The sequence below is a fragment of the Styela clava genome, chromosome 15 (assembly GCF_964204865.1).
Source record: "Styela clava chromosome 15, kaStyClav1.hap1.2, whole genome shotgun sequence".
Classification (NCBI taxonomy): Eukaryota; Metazoa; Chordata; class Ascidiacea; order Stolidobranchia; family Styelidae; genus Styela; species Styela clava.
This window is the reverse complement of record NC_135264.1, coordinates 7,443,005-7,458,284: the sequence shown is the minus strand read 5'-3', so window position 1 is coordinate 7,458,284 and position 15,280 is coordinate 7,443,005. Positions and strand designations below refer to the sequence as shown.

The following is a 15,280-nucleotide window of genomic DNA, read 5'->3' as shown; positions in this document are numbered from 1 at the left end:
AGCAAAATCGAATGAAACGGCGACGAAAAGCCACGACACTCGGTATTCCCAGCCGGTCACCCATGCAAGTACTAACCGAGCCCGACATTGCTTAACTTCCGAGATCGAACGAGATCGGGTGCATTCAACGTGGTATGGTTGTAGGCGATAAAGTAGTAGTCTATTCGGCTATTTGTATTTTGCAGTTGTTGGAAAACAGAGCAAAATCGAATGAAGCGGCGACGAAAAGCCTACGACACTCGGTATTCCCAGCCGGTCACCCATGCAAGTACTAACCGAGCCCGACATTGCTTAACTTCCGAGATCGAACGAGATCGGGTGCATTCAACGTGGTATGGTTGTAGTCGATAAAGTAGTAGTCTGTTCTGCTATTTGTATTTTGCAGTTGTTAGAAAACAGAGAAAAAACGAATGGAACGGCGACGAAAAAAAAGCCTACGACACTCGGTATTCCCAGCCGGTCACCCATGCAAGTACTAACCGAGCCCCACATTGCTTAACTTCCGAGATCGAACGAGATCGGGTGCATTCAACGTGGTATGGTTGTAGGCAATAAAGTAGTAGTCTATTCGGCTATTTGTATTTCGCAGTTGTTGGAAAACAGAGCAAAATCGAATGAAACGGCGACGAAAAGCCTACGACACTCGGTATTCCCAGCCGGTCACCCATGCAAGTACTAACCGAGCACGACATTGCTTAACTTCCGAGATCGAACGCGATCGGGTGCATTCAACGTGGTATGGTTGTAGGCGATAAAGTAGTAGTCTATTCGGCTATTTGTATTTTGCAGTTGTTGGAAAACAGAGCAAAATCGAATGAAGCGGCGACGAAAAGCCTACGACACTCGGTATTCCCAGCCGGTCACCCATGCAAGTACTAACCGAGCCCGACATTGCTTAACTTCCGAGATCGAACGAGATCGGGTGCATTCGACGTGGTATGGTTGTAGGCGATAAAGCAGTAGTCTATTCGGCTATTTGTATTTCGCAGTTGTTGGAAAACAGAGCAAAATCGAATGAAACGGCGACGAAAAGCCTACGACACTCGGTATTCCCAGCCGGTCACCCATGCAAGTACTAACCGAGCCCGACATTGCTTAACTTCCGAGATCGAACGAGATCGGGTGCATTCAACGTGGTATGGTTGTAGGCGATAAAGTAGTAATCTATTCGGCTATTTGTATTTCGCAGTTGTTGGAAAACAGAGCAAAATAGAATGAAACGGCGACGAAAAGCCTACGACACTCGGTATTCCCAGCCGGTCACCCATGCAAGTACTAACCGAGCCTGACATTGCTTAACTTCCGAGATCGAACGATAACGGGTGCATTCAACGTGGTATGGTTGTAGGCGATAAAGTAGTAGTCTATTCGGCTATTTGTATTTCGCAGTTGTTGGAAAACAGAGCAAAATCGAATGAAACGGCGACAAAAAGCCTACGACACTCGGTATTCCCAGCCGGTCACCCATGCAAGTACTAACCGAGCCCGACATTGCTTAACTTCCGAGATCGAGTGCATTCAACGTGGTATGGTTGTAAGCGATAAAGTAGTAGTCTATTCGGCTATTTGTATTTCGCAGTTGTTGGAAAACAGAGCAAAATCGAATGAAACGGCGACGAAAAGCCTACGACACTCGGTATTCCCAGCCGGTCACCCATGCAAGTACTAACCGAGCCCGACATTGCTTAACTTCCGAGATCGAACGATAACGGGTGCATTCAACGTGGTATGGTTGTAGGCGATAAAGTAGTAGTCTATTCGGCTATTTGTATTTCGCAGTTGTTGGAAAACAGAGCAAAATCGAATGAAACGGCGACGAAAAGCCTACGACACTCGGTATTCCCAGCAGGTCACCCATGCAAGTACTAACCGAGCCCGACATTGCTTAACTTCCGAGATCGAACGAGATCTGGTGCATTCAACGTGGTATGGTTGTAGGCGATAAAGTACTAGTCTATTCGGCTATTTGTATTTTGCAGTTGTTGGAAAACAGAGCAAAATCGAATGAAGCGGCGACGAAAAGCCTACGACACTCGGTATTCCCAGCCGGTCACCCATGCAAGTACTAACCGAGCCCGACATTGCTTAACTTCCGAGATCGAACGAGATCGGGTGCATTCGACGTGGTATGGTTGTAGGCGATAAACTAGTAGTCTATTCGGCTATTTGTATTTCGCAGTTGTTGGAAAACAGAGCAAAATCGAATGAAACGGCGACGAAAAGCCTACGACACTCGGTATTCCCAGCCGGTCACCCATGCAAGTACTAACCGAGCCCGACATTGCTTAACTTCCGAGATCGAACGAGATCGGGTGCATTCAACGTGGTATGGTTGTAGGCGATAAAGTAGTAGTCTATTCGGCTATTTGTATTTCGCAGTTGTTGGAAAACAGAGCAAAATCGAATGAAACGGCGACGAAAAGCCACGACACTCGGTATTCCCAGCCGGTCACCCATGCAAGTACTAACCGAGCCCGACATTGCTTAACTTCCTAGATCGAACGAGATCGGGTGCATTCAACGTGGTATGGTTGTAGGCGATAAAGTAGTAGTCTATTCGGCTATTTGTATTTTGCAGTTGTTGGAAAACAGAGCAAAATCGAATGAAGCGGCGACGAAAAGCCTACGACACTCGGTATTCCCAGCCGGTCACCCATGCAAGTACTAACCGAGCCCGACATTGCTTAACTTCCGAGATCGAACGAGATCGGGTGCATTCAACGTGGTATGGTTGTAGTCGATAAAGTAGTAGTCTGTTCTGCTATTTGTATTTTGCAGTTGTTAGAAAACAGAGAAAAAACGAATGGAACGGCGACGAAAAAAAAAGCCTACGACACTCGGTATTCCCAGCCGGTCACCCATGCAAGTACTAACCGAGCCCGACATTGCTTAACTTCCGAGATCGAACGAGATCGGGTGCATTCAACGTGGTATGGTTGTAGGCAATAAAGTAGTAGTCTATTCGGCTATTTGTATTTCGCAGTTGTTGGAAAACAGAGCAAAATCGAATGAAACGGCGACGAAAAGCCTACGACACTCGGTATTCCCAGCCGGTCACCCATGCAAGTACTAACCGAGCCCGACATTGCTTAACTTCCGAGATCGAACGAGATCGGGTGCATTCAACGTGGTATGGTTGTAGGCGATAAAGTAGTAGTCTATTCGGCTATTTGTATTTTGCAGTTGTTGGAAAACAGAGCAAAATCGAATGAAGCGGCGACGAAAAGCCTACGACACTCGGTATTCCCAGCCGGTCACCCATGCAAGTACTAACCGAGCCCGACATTTCCCAACTTCCGAGATCGAACGAGATCAGGTGCATTCGACGTGGTATGGTTGTAGGCGATAAAGTAGTAGTCTATTCGGCTATTTGTATTTCGCAGTTGTTGGAAAACAGAGCAAAATCGAATGAAACGGCGACGAAAAGCCTACGACACTCGGTATTCCCAGCCGGTCACCCATGCTAGTACTAACCGAGCCCGACATTGCTTAACTTCCGAGATCGAACGAGATCGGGTACATTCAACGTGGTATGGTTGTAGGCGATAAAGTAGTAATCTATTCGGCTATTTGTATTTCGCAGTTGTTGGAAAACAGAGCAAAATCGAATGAAACGGCGACGAAAAGCCTACGACACTCGGTATTCCCAGCCGGTCACCCATGCAAGTACTAACCGAGCCTGACATTGCTTAACTTCCGAGATCGAACGATAACGGGTGCATTCAACGTGGTATGGTTGTAGGCGATAAAGTAGTAGTCTATTCGGCTATTTGTATTTCGCAGTTGTTGGAAAACAGAGCAAAATCGAATGAAACGGCGACAAAAAGCCTACGACACTCGGTATTCCCAGCCGGTCACCCATGCAAGTACTAACCGAGCCCGACATTGCTTAACTTCCGAGATCGAGTGCATTCAACGTGGTATGGTTGTAAGCGATAAAGTAGTAGTCTATTCGGCTATTTTTATTTCGCAGTTGTTGGAAAACAGAGCAAAATCGAATGAAACGGCGACGAAAAGCCTACGACACTCGGTATTCCCAGCAGGTCACCCATGCAAGTACTAACCGAGCCCGACATTGCTTAACTTCCGAGATCGAACGAGATCGGGTGCATTCAACGTGGTATGGTTGTAGGCGATAAAGTATTAGTCTATTCGGCTATTTGTATTTCGCAGTTGTTGGAAAACAGAGCAAAATCGAATGAAACGGCGACAAAAAGCCTACGACACTCGGTATTCCCAGCCGGTCACCCATGCAAGTACTAACCGAGCCCGACATTGCTTAACTTCCGAGATCGAGTGCATTCAACGTGGTATGGTTGTAAGCGATAAAGTAGTAGTCTATTCGGCTATTTGTATTTCGCAGTTGTTGGAAAACAGAGCAAAATCGAATGAAACGACGACGAAAAGCCTACGACACTCGGTATTCCCAGCCGGTCACCCATGCAAGTACTAACCGAGCCCGACATTGCTTAACTTCCGAGATCGAACGAGATCGGGTGCATTCAACGTGGTATGATTGTAGGCGATAAAGTAGTAGTCTATTCGGCTATTTGTATTTTGCAGTTGTTGGAAAACAGAGCAAAATCGAATGAAGCGGCGACGAAAAGCCTACGACACTCGGTATTCCCAGCCGGTCACCCATGCAAGTACTAACCGAGCCCGACATTGCTTAACTTCCGAGATCGAACGAGATCGGGTGCATTCGACGTGGTATGGTTGTAGGCGATAAAGTAGTAGTCTATTCGGCTATTTGTATTTTGCAGTTGTTGGAAAACAGAGCAAAATCGAATGAAACGGCGACGAAAAGCCTACGACACTCGGTATTCCGAGCCGGTCACCCATGCAAGTACTAACCGAGCCCGACATTGCTTAACTTCCGAGATCGAACGAGATCGGGTGCATTCAACGTGGTATGGTTGTAGGCGATAAAGTAGTAGTCTATTCGGCTATTTGTATTTCGCAGTTGTTGGAAAACAGAGCAAAATCGAATGAAACGGCGACGAAAAGCCTACGACACTCGGTATTCCCAGCCGGTCACCCATGCAAGTACTAACCGAGCCTGACATTGCTTAACTTCCGAGATCGAACGATAACGGGTGCATTCAACGTGGTATGGTTGCAGGCGATAAAGTAGTAGTCTATTCGGCTATTTGTATTTCGCAGTTGTTGGAAAACAGAGCAAAATCGAATGAAACGGCGACAAAAAGCCTACGACACTCGGTATTCCCAGCCGGTCACCCATGCAAGTACTAACCGTGCCCGACATTGCTTAACTTCCGAGATCAAGTGCATTCAACGTGGTATGGTTGTAAGCAATAAAGTAGTAGTCTATTCGGCTATTTGTATTTCGCAGTTGTTGGAAAACAGAGCAAAATCGAATGAAACGGCGACGAAAAGCCTACGACACTCGGTATTCCCAGCCGGTCACCCATGCAAGTACTAACCGAGCCCGACATTGCTTAACTTCCGAGATCGAACGAGATCGGGTGCATTCAACGTGGTATGGTTGTAGGCGATAAAGTAGTAGTCCATTCGGCTATTTGTATTTCGCAGTTGTTGGAAAACAGAGCAAAATCGAATGAAACGGCGACGAAAAGCCTACGACACTCGGTATTCCCAGCCGGTCACCCATGCAAGTACTAACCGAGCCTGACATTGCTTAACTTCCGAGATCGAACGATAACGGGTGCATTCAACGTGGTATGGTTGTAGGCGATAAAGTAGTAGTCTATTCGGCTATTTGTATTTCGCAGTTGTTGGAAAACAGAGCAAAATCGAATGAAACGGCGACAAAAAGCCTACGACACTCGGTATTCCCAGCCGGTCACCCATGCAAGTACTAACCGAGCCCGACATTGCTTAACTTCCGAGATCGAGTGCATTCAACGTGGTATGGTTGTAAGCGATAAAGTAGTAGTCTATTCGGCTATTTGTATTTCGCAGTTGCTGGAAAACAGAGCAAAATCGAATGAAACGGCGACGAAAAGCCTACGACACTCGGTATTCCCAGCAGGTCACCCATGCAAGTACTAACCGAGCCCGACATTGCTTAACTTCCGAGATCGAACGAGATCGGGTGCATTCAACGTGGTATGGTTGTAGGCGATAAAGTATTAGTCTATTCGGCTATTTGTATTTCGCAGTTGTTGGAAAACAGAGCAAAATCGAATGAAACGGCGACAAAAAGCCTACGACACTCGGTATTCCCAGCCGGTCACCCATGCAAGTACTAACCGAGCCCGACATTGCTTAACTTCCGAGATCGAGTGCATTCAACGTGGTATGGTTGTAAGCGATAAAGTAGTAGTCTATTCGGCTATTTGTATTTCGCAGTTGTTGGAAAACAGAGCAAAATCGAATGAAACGGCGACGAAAAGCCTACGACACTCGGTATTCCCAGCCGGTCACCCATGCAAGTACTAACCGAGCCCGACATTGCTTAACTTCCGAGATCGAACGAGATCGGGTGCATTCAACGTGGTATGTTTGTAGGCGATAAAGTAGTAGTCTATTCGGCTATTTGTATTTTGCAGTTGTTGGAAAACAGAGCAAAATCGAATGAAACGGCGACGAAAAGCCTACGACACTCGGTATTCCCAGCCGGTCACCCATGCAAGTACTAACCGAGCACGACATTGCTTAACTTCCGAGATCGAACGAGATCGGGTGCATTCACCGTGGTATGGTTGTAGGCGATAAAGTAGTAGTCTATTCGGCTATTTGTATTTCCCAGTTGTTAGAAAACAGAGCAAAATCGAATGAAACGGCGACGAAAAGCCTACGACACTCGGTATTCCCAGCCGGTCATCCATGCAAGTACTAACCAAGCCCGACATTGCTTAACTTCCGAGATCGAACAAGATCGGGCGCATTCAACGTGGTATGGTTGTAGGCGATAAAGTAGTAGTCTATTCGGCTATTTGTATTTCGCAATTGTTAGAAAACAGAGCAAAATCGAATAAAACGGCGACGAAAAGCCTACGACACTCGGTATTCCCAGCCGGTCACCCATGCAAGTACTAACCGAGCCCGACATTGCTTAACTTCCGAGATCGGGTGCATTCAACGTGGTATGGTTGTAGGCGGTAAAGTAGTAGTCTATTCGGCTATTTGTATTTTGCAGTTGTTGGAAAACAGAGCAAAATCGAATGAAACGGCGACGAAAAGCCTACGACACTCGGTATTCCCAGCCGGTGACCCATGCAAGTACTAACCGAGCCCGACATTGCTTAACTTCCGAGATCGAACGAGATCGGGTGCATTCAACGTGGTATGGTTGAAGGCGATTAAACAGTAGTCTATTCGGCTATTTGTATTTCGCAGTTGTTGGAAAACAGAGCAAAATCGAACGAAACGGCGACGAAAAGCCTACGACACTCGGTATTCCAGCCGGTCACCCATGCAAGTACTAACCGAGCCCGACATTGCTTAACTTCCGAGATCGAACGAGATCGGGTGCATTCAACGTGGTATGGTTGTAGGCGATAAAGTAGTAGTCTATTCGGCTATTTGTATTTCGCAGTTGTTGGAAAACAGAGCAAAATCAAATGAAACGGCGACGAAAAGCCTACGACACTCGGTATTCCCAGCCGGTCACCCATGCAAGTACTAACCGAGGCCGACATTGCTTAACTTCCGAGATCGAACGAGATCTGGTGCATTCAACGTGGTATGGTTGTAGGCGATAAAGTAGTAGTCTATTCGGCTATTTGTATTTCGCAGTTGTTGGAAAACAGAGCAAAATCGAATGAAACGGCGACGAAAAGCCTACGACACTTGGTATTCCCAGCCGGTCACCCATGCAAGTACTAACCGAGCCCGACATTGCTTAACTTCCGAGATCGAACGAGATCGGGTGCATTCAACGTGGTATGGTTGTAGGCGATAAAGTAGTAGTCTATTCGGCTATTTGTATTTCGCAGTTGTTGGAAAACAGAGCAAAATCGAATGAAACGGCGACGAAAAGCCTACGACACTCGGTATTCCCAGCCGGTCACCCATGCAAGTACTAACCGAGCCCGACATTGCTTAACTTCTGAGATCGAACGAGATCGGGTGCATTCAACGTGGTATGGTTGTAGGCGATAAAGTAGTAGTCTATTCGGCTATTTGTATTTCGCAGTTGTTGGAAAACAGAGCAAAATCGAATGAAACGGCGACGAAAAGCCTACGACACTCGGTATTCCCAGCCGGTCACCCATGCAAGTACTAACCGAGCCTGACATTGCTTAACTTCCGAGATCGAACGATAACGGGTGCATTCAACGTGGTATGATTGTAGGCGATAAAGTAGTAGTCTATTCGGCTATTTGTATTTCGCAGTTGTTGGAAAACAGAGCAAAATCGAATGAAACGGCGACAAAAAGCCTACGACACTCGGTATTCCCAGCCGGTCACCCATGCAAGTACTAACCGAGCCCGAAATTGATTAACTTCCGAGATCGAGTGCATTCAACGTGGTATGGTTGTAGGCGATAAAGTAGTAGTCTGTATATTCGGCTATTTGTATTTCGCAGTTGTTGGAAAACAGAGCAAAATCGAATGAAACGGCGACGAAAAGCCTACGACACTCGGTATTCCCAGCCGGTCACCCATGCAAGTACTAACCGAGCACGACATTGCTTAACTTCCGAGATCGAACGAGATCGGGTGCATTCACCGTGGTATGGTTGTAGGCGATAAAGTAGTAGTCTATTCGGCTATTTGTATTTCCCAGTTGTTAGAAAACAGAGCAAAATCGAATGAAACGGCGACGAAAAGCCTACGACACTCGGTATTCCCAGCCGGTCACCCATGCAAGTACTAACCAAGCCCGACATTGCTTAACTTCCGAGATCGAGCAAGATCGGGTGCATTCAACGTGGTATGGTTGTAGGCGATAAAGTAGTAGTCTATTCGGCTATTTGTATTTCGCAATTGTTAGAAAACAGAGCAAAATCGAATGAAACGGCGACGAAAAGCCTACGACACTCGGTATTCCCAGCCGGTCACCCATGCAAGTACTAACCGAGCCCGACATTGCTTAACTTCCGAGATCGGGTGCATTCAACGTGGTATGGTTGTAGGCGGTAAAGTAGTAGTCTATTCGGCTATTTCTATTTCGCAGTTGTTGGAAAACAGAGCAAAATCGAATGAAACGGCGACGAAAAGCCTACGACACTCGGTATTCCCAGCCGGTGACCCATGCAAGTACTAACCGAGCCCGACATTGCTTAACTTCCGAGATCGAACGAGATCGGGTGCATTCAACGTGGTATGGTTGTAGGCGATTAAACAGTAGTCTATTCGGCTATTTGTATTTCGCAGTTGTTGGAAAACAGAGCAAAATCGAATGAAACGGCGACGAAAAGCCTACGACACTCGGTATTCCCAGCCGGTCACCCATGCAAGTACTAACCGAGCCCGACATTGCTTAACTTCCGAGATCGAACGAGATCGGGTGCATTCAACGTGGTATGGTTGTAGGTGATAAAGTAGTAGTCTATTCGGCTATTTGTATTTCGCAGTTGTTGGAAAACAGAGCAAAATCGAATGAAACGGCGACGAAAAGCCTACGACACTCGATATTCCCAGCCGGTCACCCATGCAAGTACTAACCGAGCCCGACATTGCTTAACTTCCGAGATCGAACGAGATCGGGTGCATTCAACGTGGTATGGTTGTAGGCGATAAAGTAGTAGTCTATTCGGCTATTTGTATTTCGCAGTTGTTGGAAAACAGAGCAAAATCGAATGAAACGGCGACGAAAAGCCTACGACACTCGGTATTCCCAGCCGGTCACCCATGTAAGTACTAACCGAGCCCGACATTGCTTAACTTCCGAGATCGAACGAGATCGGGTGCATTCAACGTGGTATGGTTGTAGGCGATAAAGTAGTAGTCTATTCGGCTATTTGTATTTCGCAGTTGTTGGAAAACAGAGCAAAATCGAATGGAACGGCGACAAAAAGCCTACGACACTCGGTATTCCCAGCCGGTCACCCATGCAAGTACTAACCGAGCCCGACATTGCTTAACTTCCGAGATCGAACGAGATCGGGTGCATTCAACGTGGTATGGTTGTAGGCGATAAAGTTGTAGTCTATTCGGCTATTTGTATTTCGCAGTTGTTGGAAAACAGAGCAAAATCGAATGAAACGGCGACAAAAAGCCTACGACACTCGGTATTCCCAGCCGGTCACCCATGCAAGTACTAACCGAGCCCGACATTGCTTAACTTCCGAGATCGAACGATAACGGGTGCATCCAACGTGGTATGGTTGTAGGCGATAAAGTAGTAGTCTATTCGGCTATTTGTATTTCGCAGTTGTTGGAAAACAGAGCAAAATCGAATGAAACGGCGACAAAAAGCCTACGACACTCGGTATTCCCAGCCGGTCACCCATGCAAGTACTAACCGAGCCCGACATTGCTTAACTTCCGAGATCGAACGAGATCGGGTGCATTCAACGTGGTATGGTTGTAGGCGATAAAGTAGTAGTCTATTCGGCTATTTGTATTTCGTAGTTGTTGGAAAACAGAGCAAAATCGAATGAAACGGCGACGAGAAGCCTACGACACTCGGTATTCCCAGCCGGTCACCCATGCAAGTACTAACCGAGACCGACATTGCTTAACTTCCGAGATCGAACGAGATCGGGTGCATTCAACGTGGTATGGTTGTAGGCAATAAAGTAGTAGTCTATTCGGCTATTTGTATTTCGCAGTTGTTGGAAAACAGAGCAAAATCGAATGAAACGGCGACAAAAAGCCTACGACACTCGGTATTCCCAGCCGGTCACCCATGCAAGTACTAACCGAGCCCGACATTGCTTAACTTCCGAGATCGAACGAGATCGGGTGCATTCAACGTGGTATGGTTGTAGGCGATAAAGTAGTAGTCTATTCGGCTATTTGTATTTCGCGGTTGTTGGAAAACAGAGCAAAATCGAATGAAACGGCGACGAAAAGCCTACGACACTCGGTATTCGCAGCCGGTCACCCATGCAAGTACTAACCGAGCCCGACATTGCTTAACTTCCGAGATCAAACGAGATCGGGTGCATTCAACGTGGTATGGTTGTAGGCGATAAAGTAGTAGTCTATTCGGCTATTTGTATTTCGCAGTTGTTGGAAAATAGAGCAAAATCGAATGAAACGGCGACGAAAAGCCTACGACACTCGATATACCCAGCCGGTCACCCATGCAAGTACTAACCGAGCCCGACATTGCTTAACTTCCGAGATCGAACGAGATCGGGTGCATTCAACGTGGTATGGTTGTAGGCGATAAAGTAGTAGTCTATTCGGCTATTTGTATTTTGCAGTTGTTGGAAAACAGAGCAAAATCGAATGAAGCGGCGACGAAAAGCCTACGACACTCGGTATTCCCAGCCGGTCACCCATGCAAGTACTAACCGAGCCCGACATTACTTAACTTCCGAGATCGAACGAGATCGGGTGCATTCAACGTGGTATGGTTGTAGTCGATAAAGTAGTAGTCTGTTCTGCTATTTGTATTTTGCAGTTGTTAGAAAACAGAGAAAAAACGAATGGATCGGCGACGAAAAAAAAGCCTACGACACTCGGTATTCCCAGCCGGTCACCCATGCAAGTACTAACCGAGCCCGACATTGCTTAACTTCCGAGATCGAACGAGATCGGGTGCATTCAACGTGGTATGGTTGTAGGCAATAAAGTAGTAGTCTATTCGGCTATTTGTATTTCGCAGTTGGTAGAAAACAGAGCAAAATCGAATGAAACGGCGACGAAAAGCCTACGACACTCGGTATTCCCAGCCGGTCACCCATGCAAGTACTAACCAAGCCCGACATTGCTTAACTTCCGAGATCGAACAAGATCGGGAGCATTCAACGTGGTATGGTTGTAGGCGATGAAGTAGTAGTCTATTCGGCTATTTGTATTTCGCAGTTGGTAGAAAACAGAGCAAAATCGAATGAAACGGCGACGAAAAGCCTACGACACTCGGTATTCCCAGCCGGTCACCCATGCAAGTACTAACCAAGCCCGACATTGCTTAACTTCCGAGATCGACGAGATTGGGTGCATTCAACGTGGTATGGTTGTAGGCAATAAAGTAGTAGTCTATTCGGCTATTTGTATTTCGCAGTTGTTGGAAAACAGAGCAAAATCGAATGAAACGGCGACGAAAAGCCTACGACACTCGGTATTCCCAGCCGGTCACCCATGCAAGTACTAACCGAGCCCGACAGTGCTTAACTTCCGAGATCAAACGAGATCGGGTGCATTCAACGTGGTATGGTTGTAGGCGATAAAGTAGTAGTCTATTCGGCTATTTGTATTTCGCAGTTATTGGAAAACAGAGCAAAAACGAATGGAACGGCGACGAAAAAAAAGCCTACGACACTCGGTATTCCCAGCCGGTCACCCATGCAAGTACTAACCGAGCACGACATTGCTTAACTTCCGAGATCGAACGAGATCGGGTGCATTAACCGTGGTATGGTTGTAGGCGATAAAGTAGTAGTCTATTCGACTATTTGTATTTCCCAGTTGTTAGAAAACAGAGCAAAATCGAATGAAACGGCGACGAAAAGCCTACGACACTCGGTATTCCCAGCCGGTCACCCATGCAAGTACTATCCAAGCCCGACATTGCTTAACTTCCGAGATCGAACAAGATCGGGTGCATTCAACGTGGTATGGTTGTAGGCGATAAAGTAGTAGTCTATTCGGCTATTTGTATTTCGCAATTGTTAGAAAACAGAGCAAAATCGAATGAAACGGCGACGAAAAGCCTACGACACTCGGTATTCCCAGCCGGTCACCCATGCAAGTACTAACCGAGCCCGACATTGCTTAACTTCGGAGATCGGGTGCATTCAACGTGGTATGGTCGTAGGCGGTAAAGTAGTAGTCTATTCGGCTAATTGTATTTCGCAGTTGTTGGAAAACAGAGCAAAATCGAATGAAACGGCGACGAAAAGCCTACGACACTCGGTATTCCCAGCCGGTCACCCATGCAAGTACTAACCGAGCCCGACATTGCTTAACTTCCGAGATCGAACGAGATCGGGTGCATTCAACGTGGTATGGTTGTAGGCGATTAAACAGTAGTCTATTCGGCTATTTGTATTTCGCAGTTGTTGGAAAACAGAGCAAAATCGAACGAAATGGCGACGAAAAGCCTACGACACTCGGTATTCCAGCCGGTCACCCATGCAAGTACTAACCGAGCCCGACATTGCCTAACTTCCGAGATCGAACGAGATCGGGTGCATTCAACGTGGTATGGTTGTAGGCGATAAAGTAGTAGTCTATTCGGCTATTTGTATTTCGCAGTTGTTGGAAAACAGAGCAAAATCAAATGAAACGGCGACGAAAAGCCTACGACACTCGATATTCCCAGCCGGTCACCCATGCAAGTACTAACCGAGCACGACATTGCTTAACTTCCGAGATCGAACGAGATCGGTTGCATTCAACGTGGTATGGTTGTAGGCGATAAAGTAGTAGTCTATTCGGCTATTTGTATTTTGCAGTTGTTGGAAAACAGAGCAAAATCGAATGAAACGGCGACGAAAAGCCTACGACACTCGGTATTCCCAGCCGGTCACCCATGCAAGTACTAACCGAGCCCGACATTGCTTAACTTCCGAGATCGAACGAGATCGGGTGCATTCAACGTGGTATGGTTGTAGACGATAAAGTAGTAGTCTATTCGGCTATTTGTATTTCGCAGTTGTTGGAAAACAGAGCAAAATCGAATGAAACGGCGACAAAAAGCCTACGACACTCGGTATTCTCAGCCGGTCACCCATGCAAGTACTAACCGAGCCCGACATTGCTTAACTTTCGAGATCGAGTGCATTCAACGTGGTACGGTTGTAGGCGATAAAGTAGTAGTCTATTCGGCTATTTGTATTTCGCAGTTGTTGGAAAACAGAGCAAAATCGAATGAAACGGCGACGAAAAGCCTACGACACTCGGTATTCCCAGCCGGTCACCCATGCAAGTACTAACCGAGCCCGACATTGATTAACTTCCGAGATCGAACGAGATCGGGTGCATTCAACGTGGTATGGTTGTAGGCGATAAAGTAGTAGTCTATTCGGCTATTTGTATTTCGCAGTTGTTGGAAAACAGAGCAAAATCGAATGAAACGGCGACGAAAAGCCTACGACACTCGGTATTCCAAGCCGGTCACCCATGCGAGTACTAACCGAGCCCGACATTGCTTAACTTCCGAGATCGAACGATAACGGGTGCATTCAACGTGGTATGGTTGTAGGCGATAAAGTAGTAGTCTATTCGGCTATTTGTAATTCGCAGTTGTTGGAAAACAGAGCAAAATCGAATGAAACGGCGACAAAAAGCCTACGACACTCGGTATTCCCAGCCGGTCACCCATGCAAGTACTAACCGAGCCCGACATTGCTTAACTTCCGAGATCGAACGAGATCGGGTGCATTCAACGTGGTATGGTTGTAGGCGATAAAGTAGTAGTCTATTCGGCTATTTGTATTTCGCAGTTGTTGGAAAACAGAGCAAAATCGAATGAAACGGCGACGAGAAGCCTACGACACTCGGTATTCCCAGCCGGTCACCCATGCAAGTACTAACCGAGCCCGACATTGCTTAACTTCCGAGATCGAACGAGATCGGGTGCATTCAACGTGGTATGGTTGTAGGCGATAAAGTAGTAGTCTATTCGGCTATTTGTATTTCGCAGTTGTTGGAAAACAGAGCAAAATCGAATGAAACGGCGACAAAAAGCCTACGACACTCGGTATTCCCAGCCGGTCACCCATGCAAGTACTAACCGAGCCCGACATTGCCTAACTTGCGAGATCGAACGAGATCGGGTGCATTCAACGTGGTATGGTTGTAGGCAATAAAGTAGTAGTCTATTCGGCTATTTGTATTTCGCAGTTGTTGGAAAACAGAGCAAAATCAAATGAAACGGCGACGAAAAGCCTACGACACTCGGTATTCCCAGCCGGTCACCCATGCAAGTACTAACCGAGCACGACATTGCTTAACTTCCGAGATCGAACGAGATCGGTTGCATTTAACGTGGTATGGTTGTAGGCGATAAAGTAGTAGTCTATTTGGCTATTTGTATTTCGCAGTTGTTGGAAAACAGAGCCAAATCGAATGAAACGGCGACGAAAAGCCTACGACACTCGGTATTCCCAGCCGGTCACCCATGCAAGTACTAACCGAGCCCGACATTGCTTAACTTCCGAGATCGAACGAGATCGGGTGCATTCAACGTGGTATGGTTGTAGACGATAAAGTAGTAGTCTATTCGGCTATT

At 46.8% G+C, this 15,280-nt stretch overlaps 47 non-coding genes and 30 pseudogenes across 47 annotated transcripts; all 77 read right to left on the bottom strand.

Annotated features, from left to right (window-relative positions):
- Positions 1-27: 27 nt before the first annotated feature.
- On the bottom strand, positions 28-146 carry LOC144417324 (5S ribosomal RNA). The gene has a single exon (XR_013473218.1). It is a non-coding gene; the product is annotated as a 5S ribosomal RNA (ribosomal RNA).
- An 81-nt stretch (positions 147-227) lies between these two features.
- On the bottom strand, positions 228-346 carry LOC144415224 (5S ribosomal RNA). The gene has a single exon (XR_013471116.1). It is a non-coding gene; the product is annotated as a 5S ribosomal RNA (ribosomal RNA).
- An 85-nt stretch (positions 347-431) lies between these two features.
- LOC144414489 (5S ribosomal RNA) lies at positions 432-550 on the bottom strand. The gene has a single exon (XR_013470379.1). It is a non-coding gene; the product is annotated as a 5S ribosomal RNA (ribosomal RNA).
- An 81-nt stretch (positions 551-631) lies between these two features.
- On the bottom strand, positions 632-750 carry LOC144417171 (5S ribosomal RNA). Its single transcript, XR_013473063.1, has one exon. It is a non-coding gene; the product is annotated as a 5S ribosomal RNA (ribosomal RNA).
- An 81-nt stretch (positions 751-831) lies between these two features.
- LOC144415444 (5S ribosomal RNA) lies at positions 832-950 on the bottom strand. The gene has a single exon (XR_013471336.1). It is a non-coding gene; the product is annotated as a 5S ribosomal RNA (ribosomal RNA).
- An 81-nt stretch (positions 951-1,031) lies between these two features.
- On the bottom strand, positions 1,032-1,150 carry LOC144417636 (5S ribosomal RNA). The gene has a single exon (XR_013473370.1). It is a non-coding gene; the product is annotated as a 5S ribosomal RNA (ribosomal RNA).
- An 81-nt stretch (positions 1,151-1,231) lies between these two features.
- LOC144412026 (5S ribosomal RNA) lies at positions 1,232-1,350 on the bottom strand (annotated as a pseudogene).
- An 81-nt stretch (positions 1,351-1,431) lies between these two features.
- On the bottom strand, positions 1,432-1,540 carry LOC144412591 (5S ribosomal RNA; annotated as a pseudogene).
- An 81-nt stretch (positions 1,541-1,621) lies between these two features.
- On the bottom strand, positions 1,622-1,740 carry LOC144417844 (5S ribosomal RNA; annotated as a pseudogene).
- An 81-nt stretch (positions 1,741-1,821) lies between these two features.
- LOC144415744 (5S ribosomal RNA) lies at positions 1,822-1,940 on the bottom strand. The gene has a single exon (XR_013471637.1). It is a non-coding gene; the product is annotated as a 5S ribosomal RNA (ribosomal RNA).
- An 81-nt stretch (positions 1,941-2,021) lies between these two features.
- Positions 2,022-2,140, bottom strand: LOC144415443 (5S ribosomal RNA). Its single transcript, XR_013471335.1, has one exon. It is a non-coding gene; the product is annotated as a 5S ribosomal RNA (ribosomal RNA).
- An 81-nt stretch (positions 2,141-2,221) lies between these two features.
- Positions 2,222-2,340, bottom strand: LOC144417625 (5S ribosomal RNA). The gene has a single exon (XR_013473368.1). It is a non-coding gene; the product is annotated as a 5S ribosomal RNA (ribosomal RNA).
- An 80-nt stretch (positions 2,341-2,420) lies between these two features.
- LOC144418361 (5S ribosomal RNA) lies at positions 2,421-2,539 on the bottom strand (annotated as a pseudogene).
- Positions 2,540-2,620: 81 nt separating this feature from the next.
- LOC144415223 (5S ribosomal RNA) lies at positions 2,621-2,739 on the bottom strand. Its single transcript, XR_013471115.1, has one exon. It is a non-coding gene; the product is annotated as a 5S ribosomal RNA (ribosomal RNA).
- Positions 2,740-2,825: 86 nt separating this feature from the next.
- Positions 2,826-2,944, bottom strand: LOC144417613 (5S ribosomal RNA). Its single transcript, XR_013473367.1, has one exon. It is a non-coding gene; the product is annotated as a 5S ribosomal RNA (ribosomal RNA).
- Positions 2,945-3,025: 81 nt separating this feature from the next.
- LOC144417602 (5S ribosomal RNA) lies at positions 3,026-3,144 on the bottom strand. The gene has a single exon (XR_013473366.1). It is a non-coding gene; the product is annotated as a 5S ribosomal RNA (ribosomal RNA).
- An 81-nt stretch (positions 3,145-3,225) lies between these two features.
- LOC144412699 (5S ribosomal RNA) lies at positions 3,226-3,344 on the bottom strand (annotated as a pseudogene).
- An 81-nt stretch (positions 3,345-3,425) lies between these two features.
- Positions 3,426-3,544, bottom strand: LOC144414637 (5S ribosomal RNA). Its single transcript, XR_013470526.1, has one exon. It is a non-coding gene; the product is annotated as a 5S ribosomal RNA (ribosomal RNA).
- Positions 3,545-3,625: 81 nt separating this feature from the next.
- On the bottom strand, positions 3,626-3,744 carry LOC144412025 (5S ribosomal RNA; annotated as a pseudogene).
- An 81-nt stretch (positions 3,745-3,825) lies between these two features.
- LOC144412590 (5S ribosomal RNA) lies at positions 3,826-3,934 on the bottom strand (annotated as a pseudogene).
- Positions 3,935-4,015: 81 nt separating this feature from the next.
- Positions 4,016-4,134, bottom strand: LOC144414229 (5S ribosomal RNA). Its single transcript, XR_013470120.1, has one exon. It is a non-coding gene; the product is annotated as a 5S ribosomal RNA (ribosomal RNA).
- Positions 4,135-4,215: 81 nt separating this feature from the next.
- LOC144412589 (5S ribosomal RNA) lies at positions 4,216-4,324 on the bottom strand (annotated as a pseudogene).
- Positions 4,325-4,405: 81 nt separating this feature from the next.
- Positions 4,406-4,524, bottom strand: LOC144414549 (5S ribosomal RNA). Its single transcript, XR_013470439.1, has one exon. It is a non-coding gene; the product is annotated as a 5S ribosomal RNA (ribosomal RNA).
- Positions 4,525-4,605: 81 nt separating this feature from the next.
- On the bottom strand, positions 4,606-4,724 carry LOC144415442 (5S ribosomal RNA). Its single transcript, XR_013471334.1, has one exon. It is a non-coding gene; the product is annotated as a 5S ribosomal RNA (ribosomal RNA).
- Positions 4,725-4,805: 81 nt separating this feature from the next.
- LOC144415422 (5S ribosomal RNA) lies at positions 4,806-4,924 on the bottom strand. The gene has a single exon (XR_013471314.1). It is a non-coding gene; the product is annotated as a 5S ribosomal RNA (ribosomal RNA).
- Positions 4,925-5,005: 81 nt separating this feature from the next.
- LOC144412289 (5S ribosomal RNA) lies at positions 5,006-5,124 on the bottom strand (annotated as a pseudogene).
- An 81-nt stretch (positions 5,125-5,205) lies between these two features.
- LOC144413049 (5S ribosomal RNA) lies at positions 5,206-5,314 on the bottom strand (annotated as a pseudogene).
- An 81-nt stretch (positions 5,315-5,395) lies between these two features.
- On the bottom strand, positions 5,396-5,514 carry LOC144417590 (5S ribosomal RNA). Its single transcript, XR_013473364.1, has one exon. It is a non-coding gene; the product is annotated as a 5S ribosomal RNA (ribosomal RNA).
- Positions 5,515-5,595: 81 nt separating this feature from the next.
- Positions 5,596-5,714, bottom strand: LOC144412024 (5S ribosomal RNA; annotated as a pseudogene).
- Positions 5,715-5,795: 81 nt separating this feature from the next.
- Positions 5,796-5,904, bottom strand: LOC144412588 (5S ribosomal RNA; annotated as a pseudogene).
- An 81-nt stretch (positions 5,905-5,985) lies between these two features.
- Positions 5,986-6,104, bottom strand: LOC144414218 (5S ribosomal RNA). The gene has a single exon (XR_013470109.1). It is a non-coding gene; the product is annotated as a 5S ribosomal RNA (ribosomal RNA).
- Positions 6,105-6,185: 81 nt separating this feature from the next.
- On the bottom strand, positions 6,186-6,294 carry LOC144412587 (5S ribosomal RNA; annotated as a pseudogene).
- An 81-nt stretch (positions 6,295-6,375) lies between these two features.
- LOC144416013 (5S ribosomal RNA) lies at positions 6,376-6,494 on the bottom strand. The gene has a single exon (XR_013471907.1). It is a non-coding gene; the product is annotated as a 5S ribosomal RNA (ribosomal RNA).
- An 81-nt stretch (positions 6,495-6,575) lies between these two features.
- LOC144417522 (5S ribosomal RNA) lies at positions 6,576-6,694 on the bottom strand (annotated as a pseudogene).
- An 81-nt stretch (positions 6,695-6,775) lies between these two features.
- On the bottom strand, positions 6,776-6,894 carry LOC144417294 (5S ribosomal RNA). The gene has a single exon (XR_013473187.1). It is a non-coding gene; the product is annotated as a 5S ribosomal RNA (ribosomal RNA).
- Positions 6,895-6,975: 81 nt separating this feature from the next.
- LOC144411963 (5S ribosomal RNA) lies at positions 6,976-7,084 on the bottom strand (annotated as a pseudogene).
- Positions 7,085-7,165: 81 nt separating this feature from the next.
- Positions 7,166-7,284, bottom strand: LOC144416670 (5S ribosomal RNA). Its single transcript, XR_013472563.1, has one exon. It is a non-coding gene; the product is annotated as a 5S ribosomal RNA (ribosomal RNA).
- Positions 7,285-7,365: 81 nt separating this feature from the next.
- LOC144417151 (5S ribosomal RNA) lies at positions 7,366-7,483 on the bottom strand. The gene has a single exon (XR_013473044.1). It is a non-coding gene; the product is annotated as a 5S ribosomal RNA (ribosomal RNA).
- Positions 7,484-7,564: 81 nt separating this feature from the next.
- Positions 7,565-7,683, bottom strand: LOC144417494 (5S ribosomal RNA; annotated as a pseudogene).
- An 81-nt stretch (positions 7,684-7,764) lies between these two features.
- LOC144413872 (5S ribosomal RNA) lies at positions 7,765-7,883 on the bottom strand. Its single transcript, XR_013469763.1, has one exon. It is a non-coding gene; the product is annotated as a 5S ribosomal RNA (ribosomal RNA).
- An 81-nt stretch (positions 7,884-7,964) lies between these two features.
- LOC144416001 (5S ribosomal RNA) lies at positions 7,965-8,083 on the bottom strand. Its single transcript, XR_013471895.1, has one exon. It is a non-coding gene; the product is annotated as a 5S ribosomal RNA (ribosomal RNA).
- Positions 8,084-8,164: 81 nt separating this feature from the next.
- LOC144412197 (5S ribosomal RNA) lies at positions 8,165-8,283 on the bottom strand (annotated as a pseudogene).
- Positions 8,284-8,364: 81 nt separating this feature from the next.
- LOC144413046 (5S ribosomal RNA) lies at positions 8,365-8,473 on the bottom strand (annotated as a pseudogene).
- Positions 8,474-8,558: 85 nt separating this feature from the next.
- Positions 8,559-8,677, bottom strand: LOC144417521 (5S ribosomal RNA; annotated as a pseudogene).
- Positions 8,678-8,758: 81 nt separating this feature from the next.
- LOC144417066 (5S ribosomal RNA) lies at positions 8,759-8,877 on the bottom strand. The gene has a single exon (XR_013472959.1). It is a non-coding gene; the product is annotated as a 5S ribosomal RNA (ribosomal RNA).
- An 81-nt stretch (positions 8,878-8,958) lies between these two features.
- Positions 8,959-9,067, bottom strand: LOC144411962 (5S ribosomal RNA; annotated as a pseudogene).
- Positions 9,068-9,148: 81 nt separating this feature from the next.
- On the bottom strand, positions 9,149-9,267 carry LOC144415066 (5S ribosomal RNA). The gene has a single exon (XR_013470958.1). It is a non-coding gene; the product is annotated as a 5S ribosomal RNA (ribosomal RNA).
- Positions 9,268-9,348: 81 nt separating this feature from the next.
- LOC144415101 (5S ribosomal RNA) lies at positions 9,349-9,467 on the bottom strand. Its single transcript, XR_013470993.1, has one exon. It is a non-coding gene; the product is annotated as a 5S ribosomal RNA (ribosomal RNA).
- An 81-nt stretch (positions 9,468-9,548) lies between these two features.
- LOC144414733 (5S ribosomal RNA) lies at positions 9,549-9,667 on the bottom strand. The gene has a single exon (XR_013470623.1). It is a non-coding gene; the product is annotated as a 5S ribosomal RNA (ribosomal RNA).
- Positions 9,668-9,748: 81 nt separating this feature from the next.
- Positions 9,749-9,867, bottom strand: LOC144414569 (5S ribosomal RNA). The gene has a single exon (XR_013470459.1). It is a non-coding gene; the product is annotated as a 5S ribosomal RNA (ribosomal RNA).
- Positions 9,868-9,948: 81 nt separating this feature from the next.
- Positions 9,949-10,067, bottom strand: LOC144417578 (5S ribosomal RNA). The gene has a single exon (XR_013473362.1). It is a non-coding gene; the product is annotated as a 5S ribosomal RNA (ribosomal RNA).
- An 81-nt stretch (positions 10,068-10,148) lies between these two features.
- Positions 10,149-10,267, bottom strand: LOC144417982 (5S ribosomal RNA; annotated as a pseudogene).
- An 81-nt stretch (positions 10,268-10,348) lies between these two features.
- LOC144417567 (5S ribosomal RNA) lies at positions 10,349-10,467 on the bottom strand. The gene has a single exon (XR_013473361.1). It is a non-coding gene; the product is annotated as a 5S ribosomal RNA (ribosomal RNA).
- Positions 10,468-10,548: 81 nt separating this feature from the next.
- Positions 10,549-10,667, bottom strand: LOC144415757 (5S ribosomal RNA). The gene has a single exon (XR_013471650.1). It is a non-coding gene; the product is annotated as a 5S ribosomal RNA (ribosomal RNA).
- An 81-nt stretch (positions 10,668-10,748) lies between these two features.
- LOC144417556 (5S ribosomal RNA) lies at positions 10,749-10,867 on the bottom strand. Its single transcript, XR_013473360.1, has one exon. It is a non-coding gene; the product is annotated as a 5S ribosomal RNA (ribosomal RNA).
- Positions 10,868-10,948: 81 nt separating this feature from the next.
- Positions 10,949-11,067, bottom strand: LOC144415412 (5S ribosomal RNA). Its single transcript, XR_013471304.1, has one exon. It is a non-coding gene; the product is annotated as a 5S ribosomal RNA (ribosomal RNA).
- An 81-nt stretch (positions 11,068-11,148) lies between these two features.
- LOC144416700 (5S ribosomal RNA) lies at positions 11,149-11,267 on the bottom strand. The gene has a single exon (XR_013472593.1). It is a non-coding gene; the product is annotated as a 5S ribosomal RNA (ribosomal RNA).
- Positions 11,268-11,348: 81 nt separating this feature from the next.
- LOC144416672 (5S ribosomal RNA) lies at positions 11,349-11,467 on the bottom strand. The gene has a single exon (XR_013472565.1). It is a non-coding gene; the product is annotated as a 5S ribosomal RNA (ribosomal RNA).
- An 85-nt stretch (positions 11,468-11,552) lies between these two features.
- LOC144417545 (5S ribosomal RNA) lies at positions 11,553-11,671 on the bottom strand. Its single transcript, XR_013473359.1, has one exon. It is a non-coding gene; the product is annotated as a 5S ribosomal RNA (ribosomal RNA).
- Positions 11,672-11,752: 81 nt separating this feature from the next.
- LOC144416403 (5S ribosomal RNA) lies at positions 11,753-11,871 on the bottom strand. Its single transcript, XR_013472296.1, has one exon. It is a non-coding gene; the product is annotated as a 5S ribosomal RNA (ribosomal RNA).
- An 81-nt stretch (positions 11,872-11,952) lies between these two features.
- On the bottom strand, positions 11,953-12,070 carry LOC144417717 (5S ribosomal RNA; annotated as a pseudogene).
- An 81-nt stretch (positions 12,071-12,151) lies between these two features.
- Positions 12,152-12,270, bottom strand: LOC144415952 (5S ribosomal RNA). The gene has a single exon (XR_013471846.1). It is a non-coding gene; the product is annotated as a 5S ribosomal RNA (ribosomal RNA).
- An 85-nt stretch (positions 12,271-12,355) lies between these two features.
- On the bottom strand, positions 12,356-12,474 carry LOC144417981 (5S ribosomal RNA; annotated as a pseudogene).
- Positions 12,475-12,555: 81 nt separating this feature from the next.
- Positions 12,556-12,674, bottom strand: LOC144415754 (5S ribosomal RNA). The gene has a single exon (XR_013471647.1). It is a non-coding gene; the product is annotated as a 5S ribosomal RNA (ribosomal RNA).
- Positions 12,675-12,755: 81 nt separating this feature from the next.
- LOC144412182 (5S ribosomal RNA) lies at positions 12,756-12,864 on the bottom strand (annotated as a pseudogene).
- An 81-nt stretch (positions 12,865-12,945) lies between these two features.
- LOC144417534 (5S ribosomal RNA) lies at positions 12,946-13,064 on the bottom strand. The gene has a single exon (XR_013473358.1). It is a non-coding gene; the product is annotated as a 5S ribosomal RNA (ribosomal RNA).
- An 81-nt stretch (positions 13,065-13,145) lies between these two features.
- Positions 13,146-13,263, bottom strand: LOC144418167 (5S ribosomal RNA; annotated as a pseudogene).
- An 81-nt stretch (positions 13,264-13,344) lies between these two features.
- Positions 13,345-13,463, bottom strand: LOC144418001 (5S ribosomal RNA; annotated as a pseudogene).
- An 81-nt stretch (positions 13,464-13,544) lies between these two features.
- Positions 13,545-13,663, bottom strand: LOC144414647 (5S ribosomal RNA). The gene has a single exon (XR_013470536.1). It is a non-coding gene; the product is annotated as a 5S ribosomal RNA (ribosomal RNA).
- An 81-nt stretch (positions 13,664-13,744) lies between these two features.
- On the bottom strand, positions 13,745-13,853 carry LOC144412811 (5S ribosomal RNA; annotated as a pseudogene).
- An 81-nt stretch (positions 13,854-13,934) lies between these two features.
- On the bottom strand, positions 13,935-14,053 carry LOC144415396 (5S ribosomal RNA). The gene has a single exon (XR_013471288.1). It is a non-coding gene; the product is annotated as a 5S ribosomal RNA (ribosomal RNA).
- Positions 14,054-14,134: 81 nt separating this feature from the next.
- On the bottom strand, positions 14,135-14,253 carry LOC144418416 (5S ribosomal RNA; annotated as a pseudogene).
- An 81-nt stretch (positions 14,254-14,334) lies between these two features.
- LOC144417523 (5S ribosomal RNA) lies at positions 14,335-14,453 on the bottom strand. The gene has a single exon (XR_013473357.1). It is a non-coding gene; the product is annotated as a 5S ribosomal RNA (ribosomal RNA).
- An 81-nt stretch (positions 14,454-14,534) lies between these two features.
- On the bottom strand, positions 14,535-14,653 carry LOC144417512 (5S ribosomal RNA). The gene has a single exon (XR_013473356.1). It is a non-coding gene; the product is annotated as a 5S ribosomal RNA (ribosomal RNA).
- An 81-nt stretch (positions 14,654-14,734) lies between these two features.
- Positions 14,735-14,853, bottom strand: LOC144417716 (5S ribosomal RNA; annotated as a pseudogene).
- An 81-nt stretch (positions 14,854-14,934) lies between these two features.
- LOC144418274 (5S ribosomal RNA) lies at positions 14,935-15,053 on the bottom strand (annotated as a pseudogene).
- Positions 15,054-15,134: 81 nt separating this feature from the next.
- LOC144414646 (5S ribosomal RNA) lies at positions 15,135-15,253 on the bottom strand. Its single transcript, XR_013470535.1, has one exon. It is a non-coding gene; the product is annotated as a 5S ribosomal RNA (ribosomal RNA).
- Positions 15,254-15,280: the final 27 nt, after the last annotated feature.